The following is a 12982-nucleotide window of genomic DNA, read 5'->3' on the forward strand; positions in this document are numbered from 1 at the left end:
AAACATTCATATCAATCGTTTTTTTCCTTTTATTTTGGAATGTGTTTACTAAGCCCAGACATTTCATATTTCCCCCCTCCCTGCATGCAGTATATTAGCAGATCGGCAGTATGTCCGCTCCTCTTGTGAACAGGGATGAGAAGGAGCTTGGAGGTCTGATGAGTTTTGGCAAGGAGAGGATGGAGGCTGAGACAGATGGCATGAAGTCTGCGGCACTCTGGCGTGGCTCGCCTGGTGCTAAAATCCTCCTCGCTCACATTCCAACAAATCCTACCAGGAGGCTGGGGAGTCTGTCGCACCGCTCCGATGGACCAACCCCCTCCTCCTGATACTTGTATTTTACCCCCGTACTTGTGTGTACATCAACACTTAGAGATGTTGATGAGGTCCAGAGGGAGTTGAGGCTACAGTGACCGCTCCGATGGGAAAAAGAGGGGAGCTGAGTTGAGCGTGATGACCTTTTAGCATGTTTTGGGGGGGAACAATCATGGAGGAGCCAATTCTATGTATATCAGCCCATAGAAGAAGGGCATAAGAAGCTTTTTTTTTTTTTTATGAACCCCCCCCCCCCCCCCCCCCTCCCCCCCAGCCTGCTTGGACAATCTCAATCCTAACAAACCAGAGCCATTTTCCAAGACTCCCCGTGGGCCTGGAAAATCCAAAGTGGACAGTAAAGTGTAACTGTGATTACACTTGCTAGCGCAAAAGCAACAACTGGATCACAGGCGCCGCATGACATCTCCCATCTCCAAATATCACACTCTGTCTTCTTTTCAAGAATAAGAACAATCTCATTTGTTTTATGCTTGCGTCTCACTCCTCTCTTTCTGCTGCCTGCCTTCTGTTTGTTCTAATGAATGACTTTGGAAAGGAGGTGGCGCTGTGAGAAGGTCACATGGGGCCTTGCTATCACATTAATGATAAAAAAAGCATTTCCCCACATATGGAACGACTATTTCTATCTCCTATTGTTGTGAAGCCATGTTGTCTCCATTATGATGCACATAAATACTGTGTTACTTTGCCGCTGTGATGAAAGCTTTACAGCAGCGGCTTGCCATCCATGTTGCCCAGTACGCCAGCTTCGTCACATCATCATGCACGTGTAGCCTGTGGGAACGTTTTCAGTGCACATGTTAACGTGACTATCAGACAGGCTGTAGAAAAACAATACCCATCACGGTCCTCACATTGTTGCATAAAGTGCTCATCTCGGCTTCTGCTGTCAGGTCTGGCTGTCCTTTCCGACATGGCGGGGGGGCGTGGCATCCTCCCGGCCGGAGCGAGCCAGCTAGCGTCAATTTGGATGGCTCGACGGCACGGCTTCTGGCAGTGTCCGCTGCTTCCTGGCCAGGTGAAAGGGCAGGGACGGGGGCTTGGTCGCTGGGTCCGCTGATCCAGCGCCAGGTCTCCGCCAGCCGGCACTGAAGATAAAGGTCATCTCAGGCCCATCTTGTTTGGACGTCCTGTGTAAGGTCACTCAGTCCGTGCAGTGACGTTACACACACCATTTGGTTCGTCCGATGGAAGGTGGTCGTAAGGGTATTGGGTACAATACAGGAGCATTTCCCAGCATATTGATAGTGACAGTGATATCATGGTAGTGATACCATGATAGTGATTTACACAGAATGTTCTTTGCAGACTGAAATCTGAGTAAAACTCCAGCTATGAAGTTGAACTTCATGCTTTGACATGAAAGTGTCAAAGTGGATATAAAGTTGTCTGGTAGCGTGGTCCTCCATCTAGTAGTCTTGTGTTCATTGCGTCCCGTGTCCATCCAGTGAGGGACAGGAAGTGTCTCTTGTATCGTGTCTTCTCTAGAAACAAAAACACAACCTAAATCAACCATGAAGGCCATAGGGATAGTTGGCATTTTTTGACATGAACTTGTATGACATCCCCATCAACAGTGACTTACCCCCCCCACTTGGTTTCCCGAGTCCAGTTCTGGTCCGATTTCCGTGATGAGGAATGTAGTTCCGCTTAGTTGCTGGGACGTTTAAGTAAAGAGTTTGGCTTCTCAAAACAAGATGCGTTCAAAAGAGTAATACATTTGCATCATAAAAATGCCCCCCCCCCCATTTCTTACACACATTTAAAGTATCAAATGTATCAGTAACTAATTACCACCAATGAATCATAATGGAAGATGATCAATAAAAAGATGGAATCGGAGGCACAGTGTAGCCTTTAGCCTGGTTGTCAGGTTTACGCTAGCAGGCTAGAGAAGTCGCGTCTACATAACCAGCGCTGCTTGCATGCTGTAATTCCACAAAGGACTTAGCATCATTCACTCGAGTTCACCGTGCTTTAAGTTTTGAGGCGAGCTCCTCCGTAACCAACAAACACACGGTGAGTTCATGGACCACTGAACAAAGAAGCATGAAGACATAAAAAATGATGTGGCACGTATTTGCTGTACTCATATTATCACATATTTATACATGTTTACCCGCTTAGGGTGAATGACGTGTTTTCGGTGGGAAAAAAGTCAATTTTCAGAGAAAAAAAAAATCATCAAATTTGCAGGGTTGCGAATCCTGAATGTGTGGCGATCCACCGTACGCGAACGAAGCAGAATCCTTGGAAGGCAGAAGCAGACCACAGGAAGTCACCAAGCAAGAAGTGCATATCTAAAAATACCTAGAAATACAACGCAAAGAGCAGTTGTTAGTAAAGTACAAAGCCAAAGTACACATGACAGTTAACCAAGTTAGCATTTATGATTGATTCACCATGGGGGGGGTGTTGGGTTCGGTCAGTCGAGCACGTGAAGGTGCTGATGCATGTGTGATGTCATACCGTGGTTGGGTGGGATGGATGGAATATTTCTGACTTCCTGTCCAGACTACAATGCAGCATGGAGGGGGGGCGCAAGGGGAGTACATTGGTACATAAATGGATTCCTTCGGTGGGTGTACACAAATAGTCCCATGTCAGTTTGAATGTGCAACTCCCCCTCCACTTGTCTCCTGGGTTTTCAGGGTGTCAAACTGCCATCTCGTGTATCACCACAGCTGTTGTTTTTTGGAGATATCACCATCCCCTGCCAAATTAAAAGCGTCATCCTGCTAATTTCCTCCAAAGGAAATCGCCTAATAAACGAGCAGGCCCCCGCTTTGCGCTGATGATCACAACTGCACCACAATTGCTCACCTCGGGGATGAAGCGTCACATGGTGCTCATCAGCGCCTTGCGTGGCGCACAATAACACGGCCAGGTTATGAAAAGGGGGATAATTGTGGCGCTAAATGCGTCACATATCTCTCATTTGACTCGTGCGGGGAGGGGGGATGCAAGCCATTGAGAGGGTCGCACCAGGGTCCGTTCCATGGACTTGTTTGAGCACACATCCAAAATCAGGGATGCTGCACACGAAGATGATTGTCTCCTGCCTCTGTCATTTTTTATATCCAACCGTGGAGACCTCATCCTGGGAAATTGAGCAATTTCTGATTGAAAACAGCGCCGGTAATTAGAGCACTTATTATTTGTAAGCACTTGGCATTGCATTAGTATGCAAAGCTGGCAGCCAGCTTATCTTGGGGAAAACGTTTGTTTCCTTAATTGCCCTCTTAGGACAAAAGTGAAGGGGTGGGAGGGTGGGGATGGATGCTGCAGGAAGAATGGTGCGTTCAGGGGAACTCCGGGCTTAACCTGCAGTAGTGGGACGCACGCATGGACACAAGTCCCGGCAAGGATGTGCAGACGGCACCGCTAGGCCGGTCATTCCAACACATCACCCCGTCTTGCACTATGAATACATCATTCATCATAACGTGATGCAACACGTGGACTGCCCCTGCAAGGAAAATCACTTTTTACGTGCGAGGATGAAATGATGTTTCTGCAAGTAACTCCCAACGTAACGACCCACGTGCTGTACGCATTAATGGGCCGAGGAAAGACATTTAAACCATCGATTCTAATCCCGCCACTTCTAACTAGCATACTTCGAATTAGAACAGAATCATTCGAATAGAATTAGAATCATAATGATTATTATTACATTTCTAATAGGAAAAGAAAATATGATAAGAAAAAAGAAGAAGAAAAATGTTCAAAATAGATGCAAATGTAAACAGGAGGAAAGAAAGAGAAGATGAAAGTAAAAGGAAATAAATGTGTCAAAAAATAACGACATATTGACTAACACATGAATGTAGCGGCGGGCTCGAGCCGATCCAAATGAGGCCTTGATGGAGGTTTTGTCCTGTTTTGCATCTTCATGGTCTTGGATTCACATTCCAAACTGGAGCCTGATGAAGATAAAACACACGTTAGATTTGGCTTTGAAAAACGCAATTAGCTATTTATTATTTTATGTTTATTTCCCTCAATGACTCAGGAGGCCTTCGTACTTTGAAGTAGTTCAGCATTGTTTGGAATTCTCCATCATTTTGGACAGGAGAGAGCAGCTTCATCTCGGAGGACCACGGAGGAGAAAAAAGAAGCGCCGAGGGAGATCTTGTATAATCCATCTTTTTAGTTTATACAAAGACATTTTGGAACCCATCTGTGCTTGTAAAATGCTAAAGTACGCGTGCAGACATCGAGTAACACTTGGTGGAGGGTGGGTGCCGTTCAAGCATGTTAGTTCCTGATCTTCTTTTCACACTTTCACAAAGACACAAAACTTTGCTGTGATGCTCTCGAAAAAACAACAAAAAAAACTTCTCTGGCGTGTACAACTTCCCGTTAGACACAATTAGCCCCTGGCCCACTGTGTGACCCCCCCGAGGTGACGTTCTTTGTTTTTATGCGTCTATCTTGTTAATGAGAAACGAGAAACGGTGATGACCTGGTGACATCTCCTCCTGTTTGAAGAGATTAGACATCTTTCGAAGTGCTCACATTCGTTTCAAAGTCACGCGTCACGCCGTCATTTGTTTCTTCAACCAACAAAAAAAACCCCTCATTTTTAACACAATAATACGTGGGACCCCCTCCAAGGTTTAATGTTCCTAATGAAACTTTGATAGCAGTTGCATATTGTGTGCTATTTAGGCACAAACAGATAAGGATGTCACTTCTAACAGTTAATCGTGTAACAGCGTTAATAGTGTGGAAGGAGTGGATTGAATAAATAATATGCAATCATGGAAATGATGAAGGAAACTGTCCACGTGAGGCGTGACATGTGGTATAGAGATCATAATAACAGTTACTGTACTTGTATTGCTGTTCTATTTGTAGTATTTCACTTGCCACAACTTCCACTGTAGCTCCTTTTTTTCATGCATTAATTGTCTTTTATTGAAAATGGTCAGATTGTGCCGGTGTACCTAATGAAGTGTCCGATTTCTGGACGCGGGCCTACTGGCCTTTCAGTCATGTTTGCTTTTGCAGTTGTTTGTTTTTACAGTAAAATTCCCAAATAATGTACATCCAATCAGATTTATTTTAGTGAAATAATCTCACATCATTTCCAAAAACATTTCTATTGAAAGTCATATTTTCAATGAAAAGTCCAAATAAGAAATGGGAACATGAGAACCGTCATGTCCTCAGGCCTTTCGTTCACAATGATCACATCTCTTATTTTGCTTTCAAGATATATTTATTTTAGATATTTAGCTATTTTTTGTTTCTATTTCATTTATGTATTTGTGATATTGATTTAAAAAGAAAAAGAAAGAAAACGTGAATAGAATTCGTTTCCGGGAGGTTCAAAAAGTTAATTTAACCACATTTGCAATTTAAATATCTTTTTTCTACGTACTGTATGGACATGCTGGGTGAAACTGCGCATGCGTGCTGTGTTGATTTATTGGTCGCTTTCCCAGGGTTTACGGGCCTTAAAACATCCAACATTTCAAACATGCAACATGTAGGATGAAGGGAACGGAAGTCTTTCGTTCATTGTCGTGCAGCTTTATTTACGGCGACATCATAGTTTGTTGTTGTTGGGTTTTTTTTGTTTTGTTTTTTTGGCTGAATGGAACGTGTGTCGTGGTGCGTTCAGGAACCTCACCATCAAATAAATTCGTCCTTCAGTTAGAGTTGTTGGTCCCCAAAGTGACTTGTAGGAGTCGAGACAGTCCGTCCCAACAAAAGCACACAATGTTCCACCCGCACGTTCCCCCAGAGCACCCACTAATCGTCCCATTGCGTTTGAACGCAACACTCAACTGTGGCCCTGCGCTTATCTTTCAATGAAAAATGCTAGATCTTTTCTACATCATGCAATTCTTCCTAGAACGTGGATGTCTAGAACGGATGCTTTGCAAATTCACCTCATGCGTTGATCAATTTTAAAAAGCAAAGCGTGAAGAAAACAAGACATTTCACTCGCGCATTCATGAAATCATTCATATCCATCCATCCGATAAGTGAATGATTTGATAAAGAATGGAAGTAAATGACGTAGCCAAGCAAAAACATCAGATGAAATATGTGAAAAACAAATACACGTTGGATTATTGGATGTGTTTTTCCAAAAAGCTTCACATTGACTTTGCAATCTGGAAGCTGCAGCCTGCCTAATAAGCACTTTCATTCCTGTCCCACACTTGGCTTTATTTGCCACCACCCGCCTCTTATTCCTTTATTTCTTTATTTCATCCCCGTCGGCAAGAGGGCTTCACTTTCCCCAGCATTGATTTTTTTTTTTTTTTTTGGGGGGGGGGGGGGGGGGTAATTACTTTGTCGGGCAGGTAGGTACATTGAAATCCTAATATTTAATCCTCTTTAAATAATCCCAGTTTAGGCCTTCTTCAGGGGTGGGGGGTATCTACTGTCATAGTCATATGAAGAAAAGCAGATGATGAGATGTTGATCAGACCAGCATGCAAGGTCATAGTGTTACGTCACGTGATATATAAATATACAGGAATGTTTCATTTGACTTCTTAAAGGAGGTCTTTAAACATGGAGGAAGACATTAGCTGGCACTCGTTTTATTCTTATTGACCAGGATGGACACGACGGAATACACGCAGTGCATCTATCTATATCCTACCGCTCTATATACTCGAGTTATACATCTATATCCTATTTATACAGCTATCTATAGCCTACTACTATATATATTTATACATCTATCTATATCCTACTACTCTATATATTTATACATCTATCTATAGCCTACTACTCTATATATTTATACATCTACCTATATCCTACTACTCTATATATTTATACATCTATCTATATCCTACTACTCTATATATTTATACATCTATCTATATCCTACTACTCTATGTATTTATACATCTATATCATACTACTCTATATATTTATACATCTATGTATAGCCTAGTACTGTATATATGTATACATCTATCTACAGTATTTCCCAGTACTATATATACTGTATTTATACATGTACTCTATATCCTAGCAACGTATATGTTTGTGTATTATAATCTATCTATATAATACATCTATATGCATGTATATGTATGTATGTAAATATAATACAAATGGTATAGATGTTGGTGCATATGTACTTTCTATATTTTTGATAAACATGATAAGCTTGCTGTCCTTGTTGGATATATATATATATATATATATATATATATGTGTGTGTGTGTGTGTGTATATGTGTATAGGTGTGTGTATATGTGTGTATATTTACTGTATTGGGAGCCATTAGATTAAAAAAAAAACACTTCACTGACTTCCAGACTTCCAGGATTAGTCCGATTAAAATACAATGAAATATTCAAATACCTTGTCAGCATTGTAGATGGGTTCCAATTATTTGTTATTTGTATTTTTCTTTAAATCATTTCTATTACTTTGTATGCATGAACTTGGATAATTCCCAGATGAGCAGGTTAGCAGGTTAGCAGGTTAGCAGGTTAGCAGCTGGAATTCAACTGTAGTTTAAAAAGACACTTGACTGCTGTCCGGGATGAGTCAGACTGTAAATCTATCATTCAAATATCTTGCCAGCATTTGTACTTTTGTTCCAATTATTTGTATGATTTTCTTCTGATGATAAATTCCCTGTCCTTGGTGTGTAACTGGGGGGAGGGGGACATTATTATACAGCAGTTTAAAAAATGACTTATGTGACACCCAAGATTATGAATATTGGAGAAATAGAAAGATAAAAACATCTAGTTGACATTATTGCAATTATTTTCACATTGTATTTATTCATTTATTCGTAATGGCGACCAAGCCCCCACCCCGTCCTTATTTTGTTAAGATTTCAACTATATTTGTTATTATTTTCTTTTTAATATTCGTTTTAGTATTTTTTTTTCCAATATATATATATATATTTGGGGGGGTCAACATTGGTCATGTAATTGTAATTGCTGTTTAAAATGTATTTGAATGGTACATACTGTATATATTTGGTAATCGTGACACTGCACCGGTCCTGGGTGGATATATTGACATGATATGGTGCTACTGCAGTTGGAAGTCATGCGTTGATGTAATACAGTACAGTACTACAGTACTATAATACTGCAATCATGGATATTTTGTACTTGGGCCTTGTGTGCCTACATGGCAGTCCCAGGCTGATGCAGGCAGTAGGTTGGTGACAAGAAGAAGACGAAGAGTCAGAAGAAGAGGAGGCAGGTAGCATGCTAAAAGCACATCACTGGAGACCTGACATCAAAGGACACCAAACCTCACATTGATTGAACTTTCAAGCTTAGGAGGAAAAAAAAGAAAAGCTGTGACATCAGAGCACCTAAAATGTGACTGTCATGTTTTTCAAACTTGGGCAATTGCAAGAACTGCTGGTGGCTAACACACTCACACTCACACGCACACACACACACGCAAGCACACACACGCACGCACACACACGCACACGCGCACACCAAGCGTGTGAAGATGAAGACGAGCTGTCTTTGTCTTACAGGAGCCTCAAAGTCCGATTAGATTGAGAGACAAGCGTGAGGAATTTGTCAAAAATAAGATGATAGACAGCACTTTGGTGGCGAGCGTGCACGGCTGGGGACTCGACTGGAGCACAGTCATTGACAAGTCACTGTCACCAAGCGTGTCATCTGACGCACACCTGACACTTGATGGGGGATGCGAGTCGGGATGGAGACTGATCAATTCCCTGCCAGCCACATTCTGATCATTCTCATGCCACACTTGCACTACTTTACTACTTTACTGGGGGAGGGGCTGGGGGGTCATCTATTGGCATGACAGGACTTTGACAAGGAGGATGCATACATGGTGTGCACACCAACATGGAAGCAAACACAACTAACTTTCCATCCTTACCTTCCTGACTCCTTGGACTACTATTAGGACTCATCCAGTATCACCATGTCCACATCATGCACCGTATCACAAAACACCATATCAATGCATCATGGTATCACAAAACATATCGATATGATACACAATGTAATGGATGACATAATACCATTATAATACACCATAGACACTGGTGTGAAAAAGGGTTTTCACCTTTTTTGCTTGTCACACTTAAATGTTTGAGATCATCAACTAATGTAAAAATTAGTCCATGACAACACAACTCAACACTTCATGCACTTTTCAAATGAAACTTTTTTATTATTAAGGGAGAAAACAATCCAAACCTACATGTCCCTGTGTGAAAGAGTGAGGGTCCCCCTGTTAAAACATAACTTAAGTGAGATGAGTTGAGATCTATCAGTGTGGGAAAGGTTATATAAGGCCATTTCTAAAGCTTTGGGACTCCAGCCAACCACAGTGAGAGCCATTATCCACAAATGGCCAAAACATGGAACAGTGGTGAACCTTCCCAGGAGTGACTGGCCAACCAAAATGACCCCAAGAGTGCAACCACGACTCATCCGAGAGGTCACAAAAGACCCCACAACAACATTCAAAGAACTGCAGGCCTCACTTGCCAAAAACAGCATTAAGTCTTTTCTCAAATTTGCCAGAAAACAAGACCCAAGACCTTTGGAAAAATACTCAAAAGTTGAACTTTTTGGAAGGTGTGTGTCTCTCAGAAGAAAAACATCATAGCAGCAGTAAAATATGGTGGTGGTAGTGTGATGGTCTTCAGGACCTGGAAGACTTGCTGTGATCAATGGAAGCATGAATTCTGCTGAAGGAGAATGTTGGTGACCTCAAGCTGAAAGCAACTTGGGTTCTGCAGCAGGACAATGATCCAAAACACACCAGCAAGTCCACCTCAGAATGGCTGAAGACTTTTGAGAGGTCTAGTCCAAGTCCTGACCTGAATCCTATTGAGATGCTGTGGCATGACCTTCAAAAGGAAAAGCCTCCAATGTGGCTGAATGACAACAATTCTGCTAAATTCCTCCCCAGCGCTGGAAGAGACTCATTGCAAGTTGATTGCAATTGTTGTTGCTAAGGGGGGGCCAACCACTTATTAGCTTTAGGGGGCCATCACTCTTTCACACGGGGCCATGTAGCTTTGGATTGTTTTCTCCCTTAATGGTAAAGTTTCATTTCAAAAGTGCATGAAGTGTTGAGTTGTGTTGTCATTGACTAATATTTACATGAGTTTGATGACCTCAAACATTGAAGTGGGACAAACATGCAAAGAAATAAGGAACCAGGAAGGACCAAACACTTCCTCACATCGCTGCAGGTAGCTCGATATAGATGTATATTTCTGGAGGTAGATCGACATAGAGAGATGGATGAATAGATGAATAGATGGATACTCTATTCATTTCTGGCAGCTCTGCAAAAGTGTCATCATGAAGTTAAAAGCTAAAAAGGTTCCAGGTAGTTCAAGATGCATGTCAGCCTTTTATGAGTATCAACCTCTTCTCCTTGCTTGTTGCAACTTTGTTTTGTTTGTTTCTCATAGATAGATAGATAGACAGATAGACAGACAGACAGACAGACAGACAGACAGATAGATAGATAGATAGATAGATAGATAGATAGATAGATAGATAGATAGATAGATAGATAGATAGATAGATAGATAGATAGATAGACAGACAGATAGATAGATAGATAGACAGACAGATAGATAGATAGATAGATAGATAGATAGATAGATAGATAGATAGATAGATAGATAGATAGATAGACAGATAGACAGATAGACAGACAGACAGACAGACAGACAGACAGACATACAGACAGACAGACAGATAGATAGATAGATAGATAGATAGATAGATAGATAGATAGACAGATAGATAGATAGATAGATAGATAGATAGATAGATAGATAGATAGACAGACAGAGAGACAGACAGACAGACAGACAGACAGACAGACAGACAGATAGATAGATAGATAGATAGATAGATAGATAGATAGATAGATAGATAGATAGATAGATAGATAGATAGATAGATAGATAGATAGATACATGTAGATAGATAGATAGATAGATAGATAGATAGATAGATAGATAGATAGATAGATAGATAGATAGATAGATACATGTAGATAGATAGATAGATAGATAGATAGATAGATAGATAGATAGATAGATAGATAGATAGATAGATAGATAGATAGATAGATAGATAGATAGATAGATAGATAGATAGACAGACAGACAGACAGATAGACAGACAGACAACCAAGGCAAGACAGTAGAGATAAGAAAAGAAAAATAAGAAAATGTACAAGTAATAAGTATCAATAAAGAAATACTTCCAATTTGTAGTGCAATAATACATAATAATAAGTAATAATAATTACATTGCTTAACAACTTAAACATTATGCTTCTAAAACTGCGTGCATTTTCACTTTTAATATGAAGACTTTATTCTTGTAAAAGAATACTGCCCTTTTTTAAGCTTTATTATTGAATTGCATGTTTAGGATGTGCAAGGCAGGGCAATGAAATGGATAGATGGCCCCCAGGCTGCACTTGGGACACCCTAGCAAGATGCATCACGATAACGTGAGTGTGGATACCACATCCATGACAAGTACAGTCAGTGGATGCAAATATCACTCAAGCAGGAAAATTGTAACCCGGAAAAAAAGTACATTTCAAATCAACCATCCTGATTGAAAAATACACCCCATAAACAACCTTTCTCTGGTGACATAACTTCCTGTCTAGTTGCAAATGAGACGTTCAGTATTTATTGATTTGATATTGCACATTGATGGGACGATGGGACACCTTTTTCTTCTGCACTTCCTATTTTGGATGTGACCTCTAAAAAGTGTTCTTCTCTACTCTAATCAATACAAGTGTTGATATGTGAGGTTAGTGTGTTGAACATGCGTCAGTATGGTCCTTTAGTCCCGCCCCTAGTTTGGACGTGTGTTGTTGAGCGTCCATTCCTGCATGTCTTTTAATGTCTCAGGCCGTACATTTCTCATGTGAAATCTGACACTGGGAGCATTTTTACACCTTCAAAGTCGCCTCCTGGTGTGCGTTGTGATCACAATAGCGTCAATCTCGTACCTTCAAAGCCTCGTCTCCGTCGGCAGCCTTGAGTGGCTGCCTCGTGCGCGTCTCTCGGGTTCACGCTTTGATGGCTGATCCCAAAACAGCTGGATGGATTGTGACAAAATTCTAAAAAAAAGAAGACAAAATGATCATTTGTATTGATTTTTGGGTGTGACCCTGTAACCTGATCAGTGGTTTGTGCGTAGAAACTTAGAAAAAGATGAAGAGCAATGCAGGAAGCAATAGGAGAGTATACACCTGCATCTAGTGCATTTTGTGGCATACCCCAGGGGTCAATACTGGAACCAAAACTGTTCACCCTATGTATAAATAAATAAATAAATAAATAAATAAATAAATAAATAAATAAATAAATAAATAAATAAATATATATATATAGTATATAAGTGTTGTCTGTAAAGTCACAAAAGACCTAAAGGTAGTATTATTTGCAGATAATACAACAACATTTTGTTCTGGAGAAAGTACAAAAGAGCTCATAAAAACAGTCACAGATGAAATGACTCCAAAAAGATGCTTTGATGGAAAACAAATTATCTCCAAACCGAAGTAAAACTAAAATAATGCTACTTGGTAACAGCAGAAAGGACATTTATAATGAACATTGGTCATATATTAGGCAACCTAAAAG

At 40.7% G+C, this 12982-nt stretch overlaps 1 long non-coding RNA gene across 2 annotated transcripts; it reads right to left on the minus strand.

The window, feature by feature from the left end:
* Positions 1–589: 589 nt before the first annotated feature.
* LOC129190280 (uncharacterized) lies at positions 590–12674 on the minus strand. Of its 2 annotated transcripts, none has more exons than XR_008572970.1 (3): positions 12346–12674; positions 1922–4262; positions 590–1820 (listed from the first exon to the last, which is right to left on the minus strand). It is a non-coding gene; the product is annotated as an uncharacterized LOC129190280 (long non-coding RNA). The 2 variants fall into 2 exon arrangements; XR_008572971.1 differs by lacking the exon at positions 12346–12674 and having other exon boundaries at positions 1922–2646; positions 4158–11206.
* Positions 12675–12982: the final 308 nt, after the last annotated feature.

Source organism: Dunckerocampus dactyliophorus, chromosome 11, assembly GCF_027744805.1.
Source record: "Dunckerocampus dactyliophorus isolate RoL2022-P2 chromosome 11, RoL_Ddac_1.1, whole genome shotgun sequence".
Classification (NCBI taxonomy): Eukaryota; Metazoa; Chordata; class Actinopteri; order Syngnathiformes; family Syngnathidae; genus Dunckerocampus; species Dunckerocampus dactyliophorus.